Below are 23,658 nucleotides of genomic sequence, written 5' to 3' on the forward strand. Positions count from 1 at the left end.
CGAAACATATCTGTAATTTCGGCAAATGGACATGCTGCTCAGGATCTAGCCGTTGGTTAGTCAGATATTATTCTCGCTTCTGCATAGAAGAGTGATGACACCGTTATGGACCTCATATTAGCTCTTTATATGGACTCGCTTAGTAACGATGAACGCTATGCTATTAAAAGGAGCTCTGACAAATATGCCATGATGACAGAGGCACATTAAGTTCTCATTTAGCACTCAACGATATTCGTGCATTAGTATTAGTAAATATTATCCTACTAGCGTCTCTTTGACGTGATTTGTTGCGGCGTCGGACGTTCGCTGTAATTTGTCTATGATAAATGAGACGGCTGGTAGCCCCTGGCACGGCTGCATAGAACGATAGATAGGAGTCAAGCAAGGGGCGGAGTTGGCTGGTGAAGGGCAACGCAAGGATCGGATCGACCGCTTCCATAATTAATAGCAATTCCGTTTTACGTTACTATGCAGCGGAACGCCAACGCCGGAGGTCGTTATGGCCGACTTCTTTATTCTCGGTGTCGTTAATGACACAGCTCAACTGCAACAATATGTCTGTATCACAGTACCTGTCCAGTGTTACTGCGGCCATATGTACTGTCTCCGCATCAGCTATATGCTAGTTCTAGTTGAAAACTTCGAAAAACAGATAAAAGTTATAGGGAATCAGTTGACAAAATCAGGTGCCATAAGAAACCGTTTTCAACATTTTTACCTTCTGTTCGGGTCTGCGATAGAGGGCGCTGCTTTGTTAATTTATCAAGCCAGGATAATTAATCAACAGGTTAGTTTTACAACAGAGTAATGACCGTCTTTTTAAATTTTGTTTCGTACGAATAGTTCAGGAAGAAGTGATGTGGTGTGATCTCGCTTTTAACAAGTTGTTGCCAATCTCTTGTGTCGGCATACGTTAAGACAAGGATATTAAGCGCTTTTTGTGTTTTCAATTGAGATGTTGGAATGAGCATACGTTTCATAATATGTAGTCTCTACATGTAGAACACTTAAAATGACCTGCACTAAGAACAGATCTTCCGCGCTAGAGTATTACAATTAGACGGGGGACAAACATTCGACATCATCATTGTGTAATTTCTAATCGAGCAGTTTGTTGCGGTAGCGGCAGTCTCTGTTGAGGCATTACGATCATCCCATACTCATCTATTTAGGGTGTAAAATCTCCGTTGTGTTATTTATGCCTATTTTCAATCTGTCTGGCTGAGAACGATCTAATGATCGATGCTGAACAAGGGAACAGTGTTTGCAGCGAGAAGCCTAAGAGAGGTCTTCCACCGACCGCAGTACGTTAGTATCTCGAGAGGAAGATACGCGTCAGGGTGTCGTTTCAAAGGACAAGCGAAAGGACCTTGAGTACGATCTTGCGCGACTCGCTGAGGATCATCGGCAAGGAAAACGGTGGCGAGGGAAAAGAGACAGGGAGGCAAGTGAGAACGGTGGTTTTCGATTCGAAATCGGAAAAGACGTTTAGGGACGGTCGACAACCTCGTAAACGCCGGAACAGGCAAAGAAAGATCCATCTAGCGCCTTTTGAGTATTTCGTTTGACACCGTTTTTATAGAATAGGAAGACACGAGTGAAGAAGCTACGAGCATGTCCTTTCCATCCGGTACTTCGCAAGTCTCTTAGCAATAGCAACATTTGCAACGGTTACCAATACTAGAAACTATGTATAATTAGTAATATTAGTATTTAGACTTTTTATATATGCGTTTTTTATTCAAAATGAAGGAATTAGAAAAATGATAGCAAGCATTACCAACGATAAGAAATGAAGGTCTCCTTTAGTACGTCGGCTATCTCCTCTAGACCGGTTGCTACGTGGCATCTTTTTGTACAAGCCATGCACCTATGGTATCGTTAACTCTATATCGCTTTAGACGGATAGTCCAAGAGCTCTTTCGATTGTCACTTCTGCGAAAGGCCTTTGTAACGCTGTTCAACAGCAGCTCATAATATTGCAGCTATAATATTCTCATTCTTTTAACTGTTTTCAAACATTTTTTTTTTTTCGAACAGTAAATGCTATCGTATTATGAGCATATTAAAAAGCTATTCGAATGCCTTAGAGACTTGAGATTAGTGAGTCATACAGGAAACAATATGTTTACTATGAGCATGTGTACGATGGTGCTGTTGGTACGTGATGTACGACTCCGTTCATATTTTTTAGAAATCAATAGATTTCTTTTCGTAGCTTAAGAACACTGCTATTCAGTTCAGGATTAGCAAGGCCAAGACTGGCCTCCAAGTTCAACTTAGTTGCATATTGTATAGTACTACCGTTATCTCATCGCACCGAAAACGCTGTCCATTGTTTACTGAAAAATATGGCAAGCTACTGAAAGTTAGTTTAGCATACAAGCGGCTATTATATAAACCTCCAAAAATAATGTGTTTATAAATTGAGATGTTCTTGATAAACCCACGGCTTTTCTCTACACGCCCTTGCTTTGGGTGTTATTACCGTTCACATGAGATCGGCACGCTCGAGTATATAGAAAAGCCAACATGAAATCGAAGCTTGCGCGTTAACTATTTCAATATCACTTTCGCTCAGTGTGTATGGAACATTAAATCCATAGAATTTGATTGATATTCATCTAAACTGACCCTCCTCGTACAAAATACGTAATACTATAATACTATAGAGTTCCCAGTAAAAATTAACTTTTTGTTTATACGCTCCGTTTGCATAGCCTATTGTTTATACGATACATCGCTATCGTATGAACTATAAAACCCCATACAGGTACTTTTGTCCATGAATAGGCGTCGCTAAGTATCTGAAGTCCATAATACCTAGCTTCAAGTATTCCATTCTTTCGGTTTACCGCCGATCAATAATAAGCATATCATTAGCAGGTCGATCATAGGCTGTCTCGAAGCGGTTAGGTTAAAAATATAAACCCATTTTAAGTGAAGAATAGCGGCACTACCTTGTTCTTACCTATGGCGAGGTAAAAATGCACTCCCAAATTGTTAAGAATATACTAACTACCGGGGTACTAATCAAACTCTGAACTCGCTCTATTGAAAACCAACAATAACAACAACGTTTGAGTGTAACAAATAGTGTTTTTGCACTACAGAACGTAAATACATATTGATAATAATATGATAAACCCAGATTAATGACTGAATTGAGATTACTTTACAATCCAACATATTTTATGTTCTCTAGCAGCATAATAGTTCAAACTCTTTCAAACCTGTTTCAAACCTTCTTTTTTCGCCAAAGTGCCCCGACGCGTAGTTACAAGTTTAGTGAGTTGGAGCTCTTTTACGGCCGTCTGGTTTGGCAAAGCGGATTCCGGCTAGTGAGATCTTACGTTCATTCAAAACGAGTCTGGAAAATATTTTTGGCATTATAGAAGGTTGAATCTTCGAACGTAGCAGGCGCAAGTCGATGCTTCAGTAAAATTTTGGGGTATTATGAGATTCTAGGTCTTAAGATGGCTGCACACGTGGTCATATTGCGAACGGGTACATTTAATTTTCTATTGAAGTGTCGTAACCGTGTCTGCTGACATTGAAAGTTATGCGTACCTGCTCTTGGTGCATTGTGAGTTTTTAGCGTTAATGGAGGAATTAGCCGGTTGGGCTGCGCGTCGGTGGATCTTCAGCGAGTCTTTTTTTTTTTCGCTTACTATGTCATTTGTGGGTGTTTACTTTGGGTGTACTCCTGTTGCCTATCATGGCCTGCATCATGCGCTGTTAATCCTCTGTTTCACATCAGTTGTGGGCCCGTATGCTGTTGGCGACGCCTGAAGTAGGCGCTTGTGGTAGGATCGCGCTGGTGAGCAAAACCGCACCAAATACTAAAGAAGAATTAAGGAAAAAGAAAATGACAAAATTTCCTTCTGACGTATTTCCGTCGGGCAGTGACTGAAACTAGAAGTCGTGCCAAGGGTACCAGGCTCAGCAGAAACCATACTAGGAAATTAGCGAAGATAGTACCCAAATAGATGTTTCCAATTTTAATGAAAAGTGGAATCGCGTCGTTTGCAGAAGCGTAGCATACAAAAAGCAAAATTCCAGATAAATACTATTTAGAAGAAGATTGTTTACTATGGGGTAAGGTCTTAAAAGTACGCTCTGATTTCCGGTCGGAGTTAAGGTTCGGTCTGGTTCATGTGTGGACGAACACATTGGAAGAAAAAAAGAATGATCGATCTCTCTATAGCAGCCAAGAGTGCTGAAGTACACGAGGGTTTCAGTGAAGACAAGATGCTGTCAGCCTTGAAGGATTCCGGATTGACTGCTGTCAAGGCTGAAGCACTGAGGAAACGTGATAAACACGAACTTTTCTCAGTTCGGACGGACGGAGTTCTTACGTAGTGGGTTGAAGTCCCTTCCAGTGAAATATTTCTGTTGTATGTTTAAATGGATATGCCTGGAAGCCGCCGAATAATCGCAAGGCCTTATGAATCCTTGCGCCCCGCTTGTGGCTACTACACTTAATATCAGCATGGAACTGTAGTAATTTTCTCTACTTCATAAATAGATTTTATATTATTAACATATTTATCTCTGATTATATAGAAGATTGTAAAACTTGATATAATCCTCCTTAGACCTGATAATTTTTTAATTCTTTTCAGACTATCAAGTTTTTGTGATTAATTAATTGTGATTCATATTAAAGCTGGCATTGAAGGACTCAGAAAATAGGTGCAACTTAAGTGTTCCTTAAGGATGGGAGGATAAGATTTAATATGGCAGTTGTTAAAAGGCATTCATTATGCCAGCTATCCTATTTCTGGATTCAGTTTCTTCGCACACGGCCGTGATCGGCGGGAATGAAAAGACTTGGCGGTGGGGGTGCGGAGGGGATCCTTATACGGTCAAGTCCTTCGATATCTTTGACAATGATAACAAGCAATAGAAAAGGTAATTTTCTTAGGACTTAGGGACAATTTTAACTTTGAGGAGTCTATTATTGGTTCAGTCAGTTTGTTTACAGCAGCATGCTACTTAATGTTCTTGATCCTCCACAGATTTGACTCTTCCTCGTTTGTTATTACGCGACTCAAATGCGAGCCTTCCCCGTAGGCTTGTCTGCAAAAAAGTATGCAGCCTCTGGTAGCTTGACAGTTTAGTTGACAGCGCTTTCTTCTGACCACTATCCTATTATTGTTATGTTTAGGAAAAAATCTTGTTCCTTCTAGGCAGATATTCGGGAAAACCAACTCCCATTCGACTACACCACGAGCCTTCCGTAGTCAATTGCAGCACATGCATTGATGATGACTCGGCTAGTGAAATATCCTCTGACCAGCTTCATTATGGGTCTGAGAGACGTTTCGCTACGGTTCAAGTTGAGACTTCAGTTAGTTTTTTTAAATAAGTTTGAATTCTTACCTGACCTAGGATGTTTAAGGACCGATGTTATTGAATGGTACAGACTAATTAGGAAGCGCATACAGACCAGTTCCAGATAGCGTATTATAGCGGTTTCCGGGAGTATCGAACGGCCTTCTGCTTGCTGTGGATACATGTTACAAGCAGCGATTTCTGAACTATGGAACTTTAGAATCGTATGATAGAGGCAAATCCAAAACAATCCTACAATCTGCGTTCGATCTCGACCCGGAACAGATGTGTTTAACAAGAAGTTTGCAACCATTAGCTCTACAACTGTTATGTAGCTTAGTATGGATGCTGACGTTGGGGCAAAAAAATAGTATAGATCTGACAGACAAATTAAACGTTGTTCAGGCTAAATTGTATCAGTACACTCGAAGTTCCTATGGTTCTAGCAAGCTTAAAGGCTAAATAGCACATTCTGTTGAGGAACGTCACGTCAGCTATCCTGCAAGTACAGTCGAGCCATTCTTTAATACGAGCTGGTTTCCTACTAGCTTGAAACAAACAAACATCGTTCCTCTATACAAGAATAAATAAGAGCCTAACCACCATCCAAGATAATATGCTGTGCTATTTGTTAAATGTTTTCGAAGGGTTAGTCATTAGCAGATCTGATAAACATATTGAAAGTTCTAAATTCTGCTTGTTAATTCAATTTGATTTTCACAAGTCTGGATCGATTGAACTTACATCAGCACATATTCCATTGAAAATAAGTAGTTCTGCTTTGATTTGCTGTTTTTAGGCGTTGCGGCTGCCTTCAACTGCTCAAGTCACTAGATATTCCTGCAAATGATATAGAAACCCTGAGCTGTACATCGGTCGTCATTGATTGATTCAGAACGTATCTCTCCGAAGGACAACGAGCAGTAAACGTTGATCGTGTTGAATCCGCGTAGTAGGAAATAGACGTATCTCAAGGGTGGGTTTTTACGCAGAGACGTTCATCGTCTTTCGCTTTGTTCAAAACCCCAGCAAGTGGAATACGTAAGACCACCGCTCATGCGGATAAGACCACTACGTTCTTTCGCAGCCAACCTAGCTAGGTCGCCAATGATATACCGAGTGCTCTTAAGCATATGGAAGAGGCTTTAGAATATTCTGGCTTGTTGTTGATGCCAGTAAGACAGGGTTCGTTTTCTTCCGTTAGCCGAACAGAACTAGGAATAAATTTTAGGCAGGCTGTTTCGAGTTGTCTTTTTCGTAGGACCCAGTTGTTCAACTCAGTAAATAAATCTATAGGAGAAAATCAGAAGCATATAACTAAAACGTAAAGTAGATAAGTAGACTGAAAATACTTTGACTATTACTGATATTATAACAACGTTGAACAACAATAATATAATAACAAATTGGCTCTGGCTTAGAATGTTTCATGCGATGTGGTGGCGTTTTTGCGATTTTTTTTGTGTGAACATTAGCGTTGTCAAAAGTGCAGCTCCGTAAATTAATCAAACGTTGATATCGCATGTTGTTTTATAAAGTACCGGTTAGTTCGTTACTACTGTCTTCCATTATTATGATTATTGCTTTCGTAAGGTTATTTCCCCTTAAGCGTTTAGATAAGCGTAAGACGCATGCAGTTTAGATCGCAGAATCCACGTGCATCTCAGATCTCTGTATGAATACTACAGTGAAACTGGTATTGTTTGCTTTTTGCTGTTTATACTGCAAAAAAACACGTTTGTTTTTGCTAACGACGCTAACAGACTAAGGGACTTTTTCCAGCATCACAAATAGGTGTACAAGACTCTTCTTCAATGACGCAATTTAGGAAAAAATCCCATAATACATACTTTGGATCAGTGTAGTTCGATATAAAGGGAAGTAATACTGCCATTTTTCATTTTTACAAACCTTTTCATCTTTCTTTTTCTCAAAATACCCTCACAATCTTGTTTCCTTTTTAGCTTATCTTTTTCGAAATAATACACCTAACATTTTTTAGAGTAGAACCAATAGCAGCAAATTAGTGATAGATCATATAGTACTTTTCTCTTGTTACGCTTTTTGATTGTAGCTGCGGTGACAGAGACGATGAGTACTCGAAATTATGAGGTGTCACAAGTGTCGTCGCTCATTAGGGAAGGTCGTGGTTGAAGCTGTCAGTCCTTACATTTATTGGCTGTTTTAGGACTTATCCATGTATACTAACGATTTTTGCACAAACCAGAAGCCCGTAAATTCTGAGCGTGAAGTAATCGGCATACATTAGATTATCTACTTTTATTAAGCAAATTTATCGAATTTCTAATATACAGCAGTTTAGAATATTTACTGCCTTGTGATGTTGCCTCTTTTGGCCAAGCGCGTACGTGTAAAGACCCCCGGGGCTCTAAACAAAGTTACACGAGTTAGCGGCAGGAGCGGCGCAGGTGCATTTGAATAGGTTTTTTACTCATTCTCATTTTGCACCGAAAAAGAGTCTCGACGTTGTTCAACAATAAAGTGGGTTCTAAGGGATCTTATTTTTAACAAGAGATTTTAGCCCTTTGGCCGAAATATTCAGCCACCGCCTGTGTGGACTAATCTTTTCGGTTGAAGTAAAGCAGTTTTAGCTTGAAGTTAATTCTGGCTAAAGTACCAGCTTGTATTGTAAAATAACATGCCGTGATTAATGCATTATAAATTAAGCAGGAGCTTTTTTCTACACTTAAACAGCATTTTGTCAGTTCTATTCTCCAAAACAGACCAGGATTAGCGGAAGGATTTTTAATATATGAAGTCATTGGTAAGAAAGGGGTTTATTTAGAAACACATTTCACATTGTGAGGGCCAATACAAGCTGCTGTGGAGCAAAGTCGTTTCTAATTACTAACATCTGATATGAGTATGATAACAAATATATAGTAAAAAAATATCGGGGGCAAAAAAAAAGTTATACGATTTTCTCGGCTCAATCCTATGCTGTGTGACAAAAGCACCTCCGGAAAAAGAAACCTCCGGAGGTTTGTGAAGGCAAAACGAGTTTGCTTTTCTGTTCTTTTTTTGGAAAGCATTTCTAGGCGAGGTCACACGAAGTTTTGGTTCCCCCAATAGCGCCAATGTTGATGCCGTTACGAAGACAGGAGTAACGGCGCCCGTTAAAGGTAAAGAAAAACCAAACCGCCCCCCACCAAATATGGATTGTTCCTTTCTTCTTGGACGTTTCAGCCTGAGGCCAAACGGAGCAAATGGCGCACGTCCATCGCGCAGTCTGTTTCGAGACACGAAGAAAGAAGCACCGGACAGTGGCTTGCGGAGCAGGACGGAGGAAGGCGAGTTCAGCTTTTTTGCAAAGAATCGTGGTGGGGTTCTGAGGACTAGTCCAGGAGGACGAACCGATAGATGAATTCAAAAACAGAGGAGATCGATCCGCTTCCTTCAGGCAGTTTTTTCCTCTGGCTGTTGTTCGCTAGTCGTTGACTTTTTTTACGCTTTTATAAACGATCAACGGACCGACTGAGGTAGGTGTTAGTTTGCCATAAATGTTTTTCACTCGTTTGCGTTTAGTGAAGCGCATTTATTGCATTGATTTAGCGAAGGCGCATTAATTTTGAAATAGTAGATGTTTTAATTTTCCTTATTTAATCACAAATATTGTCTAACATACAGAACAGTGAATTGCGGCACGCGGATTCCAGCTATCACTTATCATCATAGATTTCCAAATGTCTCGCCAGCGGACACTCTGGCGCATAGAACGTGCTCACAATCGGAAAAAGCTATATCGTGATCCTCTAACTGATAGAAAAGTACATTGTTTTTCGTCCTCTACCTGCATCACTATGCCTATTTAGGTATCTATAAGTAAATTGAGTCAATGGTTCACATTGTTTAAAAGCAATATTTTTGTACTATTCTTGCAGTTAGCTTAAATGATTTTTGTTATCGACTTTCTTCACGTGAACCCGAAGTTAGCAAAGCGTCACTGAGAATTGGCTCAGATTAAACATATAACGTCAAATAATACAGTTTAGAGGGAGCATACAAGCCGGTCGGATTTTCCTTAACACGTTATCTCAACAAGAGAGTCTACAGAAAATGAAAACATTGAGTAATTCCAGGGGCCGTTGACTACATCGCGTTATCCAACGAAGACAGCTCAAAGATCACTTCACTAAATAACGTCATAGGTGGGTGCAACGTGGCAGTAAACAGCAAAGTAAAATATGTGTGGGGTATATAATCTGAACGAGTGTTCAACGAACAAATATGAAGGCAGTTATTCTCCGAAGTCGTGACATTCCCTATCGATATAGGTACCTGCACGTAAAGGGCGCCCTAGTAACTTTTGGCGATAATGATAAAAGTTTCACCACATCGCCGAAACTAATGATAAAAATTGATCTGCGGGTTGCAATATACATATTTGAGGCTATTATGGGTACGCTGAGATACTCTAAATATGAAGGGAACGTACGAGTAAAGATACATCGCAGCGAAAATGATAATCGTCGTACCCTTGCATTCCCGTATTCTAATGTCTCTTTTTAGGTAAACGATGCAGAGTGAAGCTCAAATATCGTATGACTTAAGGACTGAATATTTCGGGCATTAACCTAAAACACACCGTAATTCATAGCCATACAGATAGAATAGCTCATTGATATGATTGAAGTGTCTGGCACAGGTAAGCGCGTCGCCTCTAGATTGGAAACTAGTGTATCCAAAATGGTTTTCTAATTCACAAAAAAAAGCCTTGTAACAGAGTTGAAAACCTAGACTGTGATAGTGGCAGAGTGACAGAGAACTCGACAAACCTAATACAATATTCACAAAGCTATTATATTGTAGAAACGTGTTAAAGTCCTCCTGTTGCCTTAGCGAAAGGACAAACGAATTCACGCATGAGCCCACATTTGTAAAAACGCTATTCTATCAATAAAACGTGCCGTTAAAACTCTGAATATACATTCGGTGGTAGACCGACAAAGGGCTGACGCTGAGTGCATATTAATTGCACTCACCATCGCTTGGTGGTAATCGCCATTAAGTGCGCTAAACAAAGTATTTTAAGCTGGACAAAGTATGAAATAGGACGACAGGAGGCACCTATAGACACTCTAGTTTAATAGAGACAGAGAGATTAACAATGAACTTCTGAGAAAAAGCGTCAGGTGCGGAGTTAACAATAGCTCCAGTGTACGTTGCTATGATAAATGGAAGGCCCGATAATAACAACGAAATGACTCCTCAAGTTTTAAATTGAACATTGCTTATATTTTCTAGTTACACGTATAATAGAATGTAAAAAAACACACGGCTACAAAACACCGTGGACAAAGTTCCAGCCCTCCGGCTGTAAGTGACTCCTGACTAGCTCTAGCTTGAAAAAGAACAAATTAAATACTCCGTTGTATTGGTTAGCTTTGAAAGGCAGTTGGTGATTTACTGCCTATGGGTACCAGAAGTCGTCAAGTTCTACGATAAAAAACTTACAGCTTTGCAAAGGAAAAGAAGCCAATAAACAACAAAAACATCTATGATTTGAATACTGGTCTGGTGCAGGCGCGCACGCCAGCGATGCAAGCTCAACAACGAGAACAGCAGCGACTAACGAGGTGACAGGAACAGAAACGACCGAAAATGGAGACAACGAGTCGGTCAATAAAAGCAGGGTGCAGCAATGACGAAAGCCACGGCCTCAGCGACAGTAAAAAGAAACGACAAACAGAGCATTTCACGGCGCGCGATAGGTAAACACTCTCTCAGCGTTTACCTTTCTGTTGGTGTTTATCTGTCACTGAACAGGTCGCTATATATCGGGCGGACTTAACTTATAGAGTGGACTGGCGTATAGATGAAGTTAACAAGCAGAAAATGTGCCAGAGGTCCTTACCGCTAAAGAAGGAATCGGCGATCGTGGTGCAAAGTCAAACTGAAGAAAATGTAAGCCAGGAACATGTGGCAGCTAGAATATGATCGGAAGTATGAGAAACCTTAGTACGAGAGATTTAAAGTAAAGGAAAATAGTTCAAACCAGACCACAAAGTTATAAGCAGGGCTGTTGTTTTCGAGCGGCGCATCAGTCCTACGAACGTTCTCCAATCAGTGGCGACTGTGGCATCAGAGGAAATAAAGGTTACCAGCCAGACCAGCATAACAGTCGCGGATTCATAAGAAAACACCTGCGTGTTGTAATTGCCAGGTGCGTACCTGTCAACGGCTGGCTTATGGCAGCAAACAGCGAATAAGGAAAACTCTCGAAGTCCGCAAAAAAACAAATTTAGCAAATTTTATTGTAAAAATTTAGACAAATCAGAAAACCAACAGCAGTATACACATATACCGGGCAAAGTACATTCAGGGAGGCAAGTGAAAGATGAAGAACGAAGGCAAATGAAGAAAAAAATAGTCGTAAATGTCCACTTTTATTAAGACCAGCGTGTACAGCTGAGCTCAACAAACGCGATTGCGAAACGCAGAAAAATGATAACGTGCGTGGCCACGCATGGCTTACCTAGTATTACATCGTAGTCCAAATATTCTGACTCTGATAATGAATATTTGAAAAAGCTCCATAGAAAAAAACGCTGTAAAAATTTTAGCAGTTACTTGCGCCGTACAAGATGCAACAGTCTTGCAAAGAATACACAATACTAACGAAACTCGTTGATACACGCTGTCATTTGGCCGTACGAATCTGCGAAAACAATAAAATACGTACAAACAGATAGATGAAGTTCGGGTCTGTCTAGGGATACCCCGCAAGTTATACACTGGGCATCGCGAAAGTAAGGTTCTGACAGTCCTAAAGCAAAAGTCTGCTATTCGTTAATGGTTATAATTATCATAATCTGAGTTTTTAAAGTGAGACCTAACACACACGGATACGAGGACTATAGGCATGCACCGTTGCCAAGAAGCGATTTGCAGTACCTGAAAACACAATACATATTGAGCATAAAGTTGATACAGAGCTATGTGGCTAGCCAAACAACATAAAATAAGTCATATGTTTTGGCGTATATGTCAGAATTATATATGTCTTTCCACGACTACAATGGAACCGGGTGGAGGAGCGAATAAGAACTGGGCGTTCGCTGTAAACATAAGTTTGTATATTTTAACAGATATTGCGAATTTTTAATATTAAGGCTCAGCAGGCAGTAAGAATACACCTCACTAATAGATAGTGGCCCATCGTCGATTTATTCGGTAGCTGTAGAGGTGGAACTTAGTCTAGCATCATGAGGAAGGATACAAAAATAATATCACTGATACACTCGGCGCTATGCCAATTCAGCGAGGATCTTCTGCCATGAGAACGCAACAGTCGGTCGGTATTGCAGTAACCCAAACGTCACGCAAAAAAGCGTACTAAGTCAATGGAGCTATTCACTGTCAGAAGGCGTTATGAGCTCTTTTACACGATCGTTGTATTGGTAAAAGTGCTAAAAAAAGAAACAAAAAAGGGAGAATGATTCTTTAGCGTTGGTCACATCATCCACACTTCACAACCCGTAAATTAATGAATTACGGTTAAAAGCGAGTTTTTGCCAAATAGCGTTTGTTAGTTTTCCCATAGTTGACAACAGCATGAAAAAGCTAGTCTTCCAGCCCTAGTCAGCAACTATAAGAGATATGCAACGTTGACAGTGCCAGGATTTGCCTGCTTCTGAAACTAAATATTGAAATAGACGTTACGTTTTATTGGCATGTTATCGTCATTTCAACGCCTTCAACGCGTTTGTTCTGCTACATCACGGGCAGCATTCACTTGCTCATTACCAAGATTATCCAAGTGGATGAAAGACTCGAAAAAAATACGCTTCTCATAAATTCAAAGGAAAAATGGTGATATGTACTAAAGTTGTACAGTATGAAATACACTCAAAAACACACACATGCTGAACGTGAAAATGTCGGCCACATAGGAAGATTGCTCGCTATCGGATCAATAAGGCAGGCATCTTTGAAGATTTGATAATGAAGGAGCTGATCGCCCAGCCGGCCTCTCGCTCGCGCGTTTTTGGGTTCAGTTACGGTCCTCTAAGGATCTGTGGTGAAATGACCCACGTAGATATGCAAAAACTGGGTCGAACATGTAAATTTTCGAGTTATAGAGCAGTCGATCGTTTGACCGATGGCACGCCGACTGTCATTGCCCAGTCTACACAAGCGGATGCCGCCACCTTTGCCGCTTATTGCTGGGTACAAAGCTTCTGTGCAAAAGGGTAAAGCTTGGCTGTTATGATTTTCAGCTTTCAACTAAGCCACTTCAATAGCAGCTTGACTTTAACGTGTAGCGCTAAAGGCCTTTCTCATTGATCGCTTTCGGGGGTTGCTTGAAGAACTTATTACTGCACAGCTGGAAGATATATTTACATATTGAAGTGCCACCGTATACACCATGAAGGCGCATCCGTGGACGTATATAATTTACGCATGTATGTGTTTGCATGTGTATCTATCTAATGGGATGTCGCCAGGGCTCATGGTCTGTTTTTTCTCTATATTTTCAGCTGCTAGCTAAACGTAACGTTTGGAATTACTATATATACATATATATATATATATATATATATATATATATATATATATAGCTGGCGATTATGTCTGCTTTCTATGTAGAGATCACGCAAATGAAGATATTAAGGTATCACTATATAATGATCCATTTAATGTTTTTTGTTTTTGCTTACGTTTTTTTATTGCAAGGTACAACTTAGCTAAATAAGCACTGCGGAGGGACTGCAAGAAAATCAAAGGTTCTTTCAATTAACAATCCTTTTCATTCAGATGATAGCACCTATCTGTTCATCGGCTCGTCTATTACATTTCTAAACAACCTTCTATTCCAACTCTTGACAGCGACATCTTTCGGCGCGAGTCAGTGGACTAATGGGAGCATCCGCAAACGCGTGAACATGATGACTTCAGCTAGATTTCCCAATTGCGCCTGTTCCCCCTAGACGCATGTTTCTGTGTCAATATACACTAAGTATCGGCCCTATAATTACTACGGGATGGCCGTCAATCGAACGTGGAATGCCCTAATTCGTTGTGATAGTGTGTGCCTATCATTTATAGCTAGCGGTTACAGTTCAAACTTGGCTGACGGAGGGCCGAACACTCGCCAACAGCTATGTTGTTAGCCGATTGACTAGGCAACAGGAACTATTCTTAAAATCGCTAAGACACAAGCTATTGTGCGCATTGAATTGATGCAGGTGGCCGTCTGAGTCCACATTGGCGACAGGGCGAGAGTTGGACCTTCTTGTCCTGATCGAACGCAAGTTCATCACCCAAACAAAAGTCTCATATGAAATGCAATTGTGAAATCATTTTTCAATAGGAATTCGATATTTCGTTCTCTGTCCACATTCTGTTCTTCTCACTGAGAAAGGCCTGAAGTTTGGATGCCGACTGAAGAGGTCGAAGAAAGATCAGCCGTCTAGTTGATACGAAGCCTATAAGTTAGAGCGGCGTAGCAATACACAAAATATTTTGTGGTGCCGGTCTATGCGCTATAGTGGTCTTTGTATTACGTGAGAATAGTTCAGTATAAGTGAGCATAAAGGCCGAGCAGTAAAACGGCCAAGCTTCCGTCAATGTTCCACTAGCAGTAGCGACTCATAATGACAGTTCTTATGGCATCCAATTCGATAATATGTAGCAAAATTTAATTTAGTCGTGTATATATATATATATATACGCACTCCGAGAGGAGGACCGTATTATCAAACCCATTCAAGTCATTCCCATCATATATCATATATATCATTCACACTGTTTCATGGGAGGCAAGATAGGAATCGAACAATTACGAAAAGGCCAAAGAATTGACTGATAAAAGAGCCGATCCTGAACAGTTTTATTGCACTAAACCATTACTGAAGTAGTGCATTTTTTTTCGTTCAAGTTTAGGCGCAACAGGAACAGAAAAAATGTACTTCATCTCCAGGTCACATCTAACAGTGATTTAGTTTAGCCGATTGCAGACCTGTCTTATGAGAAGAGAATTTTTGAAATAACTTGGATAGTCATAGGTCGTACTCATTAATTCAGCTAAAGAGAGACTGTATTAAGCTAGCCATGAAAAAAGTGAACGATATCTACTTGGCGAAATACAATGTTACTATGTAAACGTTTGGGGTCATAAACTAGAACATGTCGGTCGTACATTTACGGTTTCTGCATTCATGATTTCGACATCTTGCATTAATGGCTTAACCAAACAGCTTTACCTTCGATCTATGAGAAGCTTGCGCAGCCCTAACTTGTAGTGTACATGCACATATGTAAAGATACTCGAGCAAGAAAAATTCATTCCTGGGTTTATTTGGCGAAATTAACCACTGAACCACGGGAAAACTACTGTGTTTTACACAGAAGATACGTTATTCTCTCGATATTAAAATCAATATTTTTTATGGGCAGATGGCTTATCTAGTTTACATAGATAAATAGCCAAAGACGTAAAACTAAAGTTCAGCTTTGGTTCTTACCTACCGTTTTTGGTGTTTTATTGTAAATCCATATGATTATAAAGAGTACGCACTATACTTTGCGCCAAAGTTTACGAAAGGCGTATGTACATAGTAAAATTAAAAACAGCTAACTATGGTGAGGTCGCATGATGCACAATTTGCCACAGAGTGAGGAACAAGCAAGCTTTGGGCGTCGGTGATTTAATACCCATAACAGCGTTTTTTGTTTCTTGTAGATCCTGCATTTATTTATAACCAGCTTTGTAACTATTTAGAATGCTGTATACATTGATAAAATTATATATATAAAATTGAATTACTGATCTATCCAACAGTGATATCATAACTGGACGTAAAACGCTCTGTGTTCCTCTTGCTTTTCAGGCCAACACAGCAGGAAGACGGAGTTCGATGGTGCTATATGACATAGATATACGAAGAGTATGGTCACTCGCTGAATGATAAGTTCAAATTCAAAAAAAAAGGACATTCGCATACACAAATTGATAATCCTCATTTACTGCCTAAGGTTCTTGTATGTCGTTTTCGAATCTTCGCGGTTATTTTTAGCAGGTGCGTAACACATGATTTTAACGGGCTAGTAGTAGTACATAGCGCATATGAAAATTAGACACGTGACGGGACCGCTACTTAGGCTACTTGTCAAATTGCAATAGTTAATGGTGGATGATGTCGGACACCTGCTATTTATTACATTGGGAAAAATATCTATTAGGCTCTTTTGGGGCTAACCATAAGAACGGATCTTTTACTGAGACAGACAGATCGGCTCTGGGATGGATTACTCCGTTACTACTTTGCGTTTAGTTTGTTGAAGTAAATATCAACGTTGAACTTATGATGGTAGGTCAAAAATACAAGTCAATTCCGTGTTTAGTAACTGGAATAGAAATTCGCCTTGACGAATATAATTTAAATTTCGTGACTACAGTCACGAAATTTAAATTATATTAGATATTTTTTAAATATTTAAACGTGGCGCATGTGTGTATATATATATATATATATATACTCTGGATTTACTCACACAAAGACATCACCTTAATCATTCGATTGGAGAACCCACAGCCGAAAAGGTGGACCTGCGAATTACCTATATAAGCAGCACCACCTATCTACCGAATAAGGTTAAAATAAGCAGTTTAGAGACAATAGCATCAACTTTGAAAATTTCAGCACACTCTATCCAATAAACTTCGCATCTGTCAACATTCTAATAGGCCACAATCGTTATCAGGCACGAGCAGAAGTGCAAAAATTAAATAAAGGAAGTACCCTGCAACGTGACAATCCAGTGACCAGTTAGTTCAATAACATATGTGCAGAGTGAGCTCGTGAACAGAGCCAATGCCCAGAGGGAACACGCATCTACTCAACGAAGTCCGATTGCCAATAACAGTGTCAAGCATGAATAATGTGCGCTGAAGATTAGTGATTTGATGAAGATTTTAAGCTCATAGCAGCTTTACGCAGGTCGAGAACAACTAAAAACGTTGCAAAACGTGCGAAACACTATACGTCCCGCGTAGAACATAATTAATCATATTCTGTGGGAAATCTATACAGAGTTACAACTGCGGGAGCAATCGAAAAAAGATAATACCACCAATAATCGCCAACGGTGCAAAACCCGTAGACGCGCAAACAAAACACCAGAAAAAATGCCATACAATAAACAGAACTGGGAGTCACAGTGATATCCATTATGTGATTAAATTTCGTAGATATGGGCATCAGACTTGATGGTGGCGTAGGGGCATGCATAAACAAGCGATTAACGAAGTTCAAACACTACTACCAGGAAACGGCCATCGAAAATCTGAACAAATTGGATAACATAGGTATCATCGCAAGTAAAGCGAAAGCCAAGAGCACTTCTCAATTGTATTATTGAATGTACTCAGAGGAAGAACCAAATGACCCGAGCCGGAAAACGTAAGCAGCAAAATCGGCCTCTAAACAGACCATCCCTGTATATGGTGCAGGCGACAAGGCCATACAGAAAACGTATGTTTTGACAGAAAAGCCGCCTAGCAACCAGGAATTAAATACGAGCAGACAATATAGAGCTGCGTCGAAGTAACGTACTGCGGTTCTGAAGACAGCGATATATGGACACTGGATAGCTCTGCCACAAACTTAATTGCGAACGACACAAACTGATTCAAAGACCATAAGAAATTCGTTAAAGAATTGCCCGTGCGATCGGGGGGCAAGTAAAAACTCCCTGCATTCGGTCCTACGATGCGTCGAAACGTTTTTTCATTCGTCCAATTAATTGACAAATATTGACGTAGATCAAGACAAGTTCGTCCAAGAGGGACGTGACGGCCGCATCAAGACAAACCACGGCGGACACCTATTCACGATACAAAATACAAAAAATGACATCAACGACAGGGAACGCAACGTTGTGGAAATCACAACCATGAGCGCTGTTCACAAGGCACTGGGCCATATTAATAATCAAAAGTTCATGATAAATATATCTATTCTGTAACGAATACACAAAACTCTATCGCAGGCTATCTGTCGGCACACGGATAACATGGGCAACATATTACACACTAGCTAGAAGGTACGCATACTGATCTGTGTAAGATGGGCGCTTCATCGCTAGGTGAACAAGATTGAACGATTCTTGGGCTGCATGTATATTTCGTGAGTGAAAAACAGGCAATTCTACGTAGAAAAACTCCAGACACAAACACTTAGGCTCGTGAAGGGCTTACGGACTGATTGGGGCAAGAATAGGTAAATTCTATATTATTGGATCAAAGTGCTATGTGCTTAATTCATCATCCGGTTATCATGGATCCAGAAGAAGGACAACGTAGTGCAGGCAAAAGGCGAAAGGAACCCATCAATCGTTATATAATAAGCAAAGATTTTGACAAACAATCCAGCTAATGACAAAACTAAACACGACGAAAAGAAGGAGTGACATTGAAGAAGCAAATAGCTTTGAATCAAGTAAAAAAAAAAAAACATGAGAGAGGACATCAAAACGAGGAAACAATAGAGAAAACTGAATCGACGCAAGATATACAGCTTAGAGACAGATTAATATCAGGCAAACCGATTCACTTCGAATCCTTTTTTTGCTGAGGAGTCCACTAGCGTAAAAGGAGCGCTAGCATTCGGCGAAATGGCCTAATGAAGAACCGCTACAGACAGAGCAATATGATCGTTTAAAAGCCATAACATCTCGACTCCGGCTAAATTACTAAGGTATAAGACGGTAGAGACAACGTAGCTTTTTCGAGAAAAAAGTAAATGCGAACGGAACCGTCATGGACCAGAAAGCCAGATGTGTAGTGCGGGGCTCCGCTCAGCTTGTCGAAAAGGATTTTTATCCGTACAGTGTATATACGGCTGTACCAGGATTTAAGACAATGCGCATCTTTTTGGGAATAAGTGCTCATGATAGACTACGTACTAGACAAATTGACGCAAAAAGCATTTATTTACGCAATCCACTTTCTGAAGTAATATATCTCACTTGGACAGGCGAATAAAAAGACAACAGCCTACAACCTACAGCAACCCGGATATTGTTTCGCCAGGAAACTTAAGAAAGCATTAAGAGATGCTAGCCTGGAACAGGCATCGAAAATGATACTATTCTTTACTTACGTCGACGACAAAGTGATCGATAAAATAATAGGTACCATAATAGAGCACTTTGAACTAAACGTTCAGCCATTGTCCTACATCCTGGGCATAACTACCGTAATCTATGAAACCTCATCACACGTCGAGAAAAATATATCAATGAATTGTTAGAACATTTCACACACATCTGCAGCTGCCAGGTACGTTGTTTTATACAAATATCAATTTATTGCTTTAACCATCTTTGCCATGCTTTAATAATCAAGATGTATTTAAAATACCCTCAAAAAACCACTTGAAACACACTTTCATTTCGCCCATTCAAACCGATATGACGAATAGTTTTCGCAATTTTCACTCAAATACATTCATTCAGGTATATGTATTGTATTTTTATCCAGTTTGTCGAGATCTATTGGCCGACCCCCAAGAAAACCTTCCTTAACTTGAATACCATGTTATGGTGGCGCCCTTTAGACGAGTCAGTCATAGTTCATCATTACTTTCGAATTATATACTGAAAGTTAAGTATATGAATGTGCTTTGCGTTTAACGCTCATCGATAGCTTTGGGTATTTGAAAATGTCTAAAGGATTTTTGCCCTAGTAACACGTAAGCGAAAAAGCTACTGTATTCTTTCGATTCTTTGGCCTCTTTACGCCGTAGTATTAGTTTTATTTATAGTAAGATCTATTGCTTTTTTACTCTGGTCGTCGACATCTATCAATTATTGCAAAAGCAAATTGACATTAACAAGGTAATACATTTCGTAAGACGAATGTTCTCGATATTTTGGTATTTTACTTAAAAACTATTTTTTATAGTATTTTCGAAAAAAATTGTTTAGGCGAATTTTTTACAATATGAGCCGTTACAATTCATCAATTGGTATCTATCGCTCGAAAATCACTCAAAAGTAACTTGGAACGCACTTTCAGCCCATTGCGGCGTGGGCGAGACGAACCTTTCAGTGGGTTTTTGACCCTTTGCATGCCAAATGTTAACTATCCGAATCTGTTTTACTCACAGAAATATGTAAGTAAGCAATTTGATTTAAATTTTGATTAGCGTCGTAAAAAAACCCTCGTTACAGAGAACAGCATATTGAGCTTTCGTCCCTTGCGGCCATTTCCTATTTGAAAACCGAGTTTTGGAAACGGAGAAATAATATTACGGTTTTCCGATTTAGCTTATGATTAATTAATACTAAAACGGCATAGACCGCCATACGGACATTCGGCCACCAAATTCTCATCAGAAAGTTCTTCTACTAGAATCCTACGCAAATATAGCCCATCTTAAACTCTACAGTATTCTCCAAAAAATGCTTGCAGAAAGCGTTTAGCAAAAAGGCAAGCAAATTGGTTAAACTAACACTTGGAACAAACCTTTTTTTTTTGGGAAAAGGTATTCCTTTAAATGGCATGATGTTAAACATCTGAATGTTAATCATTTTACGGGTCGCTCTAATCATGTAAAAGTGTATCAATACGCGAAAAGAACACCTCAATCCAACCACTTTAAGGGGTATATGTGGGTTGGGCAAATAAACGAGCAGTCACAGAACTCAAGTACTATATAACTAGTCAGACATTTTCAAAAAACAAAGCATGAGGACCCCCTGCGAAGAACATTAGGTAGAAAAGGACATAGCTTTAACTTAAGCTGGCAACCACATAGAGACAAGTTATTTGTATACAATAAATGTTCGCGTTGATGAGTTACGCGGACATGCATATTCTTTATGCACACTGATGTACAAGGCTCGCTCAATTCTTATTGCTAAACTCCAATGTAAAGTTAAACGTCAAAACGCTCAAGTATATGTTTTACATTCACACATGTATACTCTGTTCATATGCTATAATTATACAGCACTAAATTTATTAAACGTCCTATTCAACAATTAATTAGCGATTTAATGAATTGTCAAGCTAGTCACCGTGGTACTACTAGCATTATACAGGACGCATTAGGAAAACCTGTTACAGCTTAGCCGACAATAGAAGTAATAAAAAGCGAGAGCGTTAATCAGAGAACAGATTGCAGAGTGTCTCGGCTCACAAATGCTGCTTTATTAAAAGCATGATTGAGATGACTACGTCCACGCTCGTCGACAAAAAACAGTGGATCCCCTTTCACTAATACGTAGAGTCTCATAATAAGAGGAAAGCTTTGGTGATATCTATGCCAGATTAAGGGTGTCATTAAGGTGTTTTTGAATATAGATCTTCATAACAATACCGGCACTAATAAACTTCGAATGTTAGCGGTCTTCGGATGTCTAACACTGCAGAATTTAGAATTGGCTGCATACTAAAATCCACCATCATAGAGCTCAGTCGGCGCAGCATTGAAACCGCCAACGGAAACGAAAAATTGCCGAAGGCAATGAAAAACTTCGCTTCAGGGCAAGCTTCATGTCGCGTACGTAAATCTAAGGTTGTCGATATCTTACATGAGAAAATAACGTACGTTCGTTATTTTCCTCAAAACGTTTTCTCCTTTTTTTTTACTTCAGGAAGTCCGAGGAACTATGTTTACATAACTTGTCTTGAGCATATGCTCACCTACGATACAGTGTCTACTAAATAAAAATAATTAGTAGAACTGCTACTGCCAGGACGGCTATGCTTACATCTCGTCTACCATATTATATATCGGAATTATTCTAAAACCCTTTCGTAGACCAGGTGATATTGATGGGTTAGCCCCTTTACGATAATAGATAATATTTGTAAAAAAACAGTAAACATTTTTCATAAGCTATAAAATTACTACGTAATCGGAAAAACGTTATATGCATGTATACGAACGAGCTATCACTGCAAGATATAATTCTAACCTTTCCAGGACATTGAGCCAGTTGATGTTTTTACGGCTAGCTACGATAAGTATTTGAAACCCGTAAACTAGTCAGCGTATAAGCAGCTCTGTTAACTGTGAGTCAGCAACCAGGCCAGTAACTTAAACTTTCTGTTATTGTCTCTATGATTACTTAGGCACTCATCTATTCGATTGTCAAGACAATCATTATATTTATGTGGCAAGATTGGAGCCGACGCCTGTAATCCTTTTACCTCCAGGAGGTTAGATATTATACTGACGACATATATTAGTGACAGAGCGCTTTCCGTGACGCTAATTGCATCCATTTTGATCTTAAAGATAACATCACTAGGCTAGGAGGCTGGTTGTGGATGGACGACAGTTTCAAGATTGCGCAGATTTCAGGCCATCTTTCGTACGGCACCCGATTGGGTGAAAAGAGCAGTTTTATCTAATATATATATGTGCTACCTAACCGCCTCACTGACCTGAGAATATGCTTTTACTATACAAAAGTACTGCACGCAGCTCCCGTGAAAAAGGCACCAAATGAAAAGCTTAGAAAAATTAAGAAGGTAAAGAGCCTAATATTAAAGCTTAAAGTTGTGATCAATACTGCTAAAGTACTACGTGTATTTCATGCCGAGCTGCATTAATGAAACTGATTCGAATAGAGTTCGATTTCGAAATTAACCTGCAGTTGTTATGGGTTCGAAGTTAGACAGGTACGCACAAAAACATGGCGGAAACGCGGCTCCTTGCAGAACCAGCTGGTATGCTTAGGTGTCTCGCGTGCAAAGCCAGCCTTTTTCCTCACGTTCAGTAAAAACGATGTTCGTTTAAGCGTACATATGAGTACTCTTGCGATGATGATGGTGATTATTATTATATGCATCGTTAGCTAGTACTAACATGTAGTATTCACGTTAACAATCGAATACTTGTACACCCGCATGGCCAGCATTCTGTTATTATCACTCAAAGTTGTACGTGTTCATGTGATAAGGGGATAGGCCAATGTGATGGTATTATTATGGGTATGGTAGTACTATATGATTTCTATTGCTTGAATTCCGTTATTAGTTTTAGAATAGATACGTAGTCCTGACAAAGCCTGTCACTTGCTGTAAGCTATTTGACCTCTCTAGGCACACAGAGCATGAATATCTCGAATTGGACAAGACTAAAACGCTTCTATACCTACTTAAATTCCCAACAACTTCCAAATAATGAACAACAGAATATGACTGCGCTACGATATCAGAGCTCTAACGCACTATTTTGCAACTCGAATATACCTCTACGAGCTCGTTACATATGAACCGGAAGAAAATTGAAACATGTAAACCTGAAGGAAACATTCAGATCTAGTCTTTATGTAGGA

General features: G+C 39.6%; 1 long non-coding RNA gene across 1 annotated transcript; it reads left to right on the forward strand.

Annotated features, from left to right (window-relative positions):
- The first annotated feature begins 500 nt into the window (after positions 1-500).
- On the forward strand, positions 501-17,120 carry LOC111262816 (uncharacterized). The gene is made up of 4 exons (XR_002681871.2): positions 501-790; positions 6,140-6,316; positions 8,548-8,840; positions 16,194-17,120. It is a non-coding gene; the product is annotated as an uncharacterized LOC111262816 (long non-coding RNA).
- Positions 17,121-23,658: the final 6,538 nt, after the last annotated feature.

This window comes from Varroa jacobsoni, unplaced genomic scaffold (genome assembly GCF_002532875.2).
Source record: "Varroa jacobsoni isolate VJ856 unplaced genomic scaffold, vjacob_1.0 scaffold_703, whole genome shotgun sequence".
Taxonomy (NCBI): domain Eukaryota; kingdom Metazoa; phylum Arthropoda; class Arachnida; order Mesostigmata; family Varroidae; genus Varroa; species Varroa jacobsoni.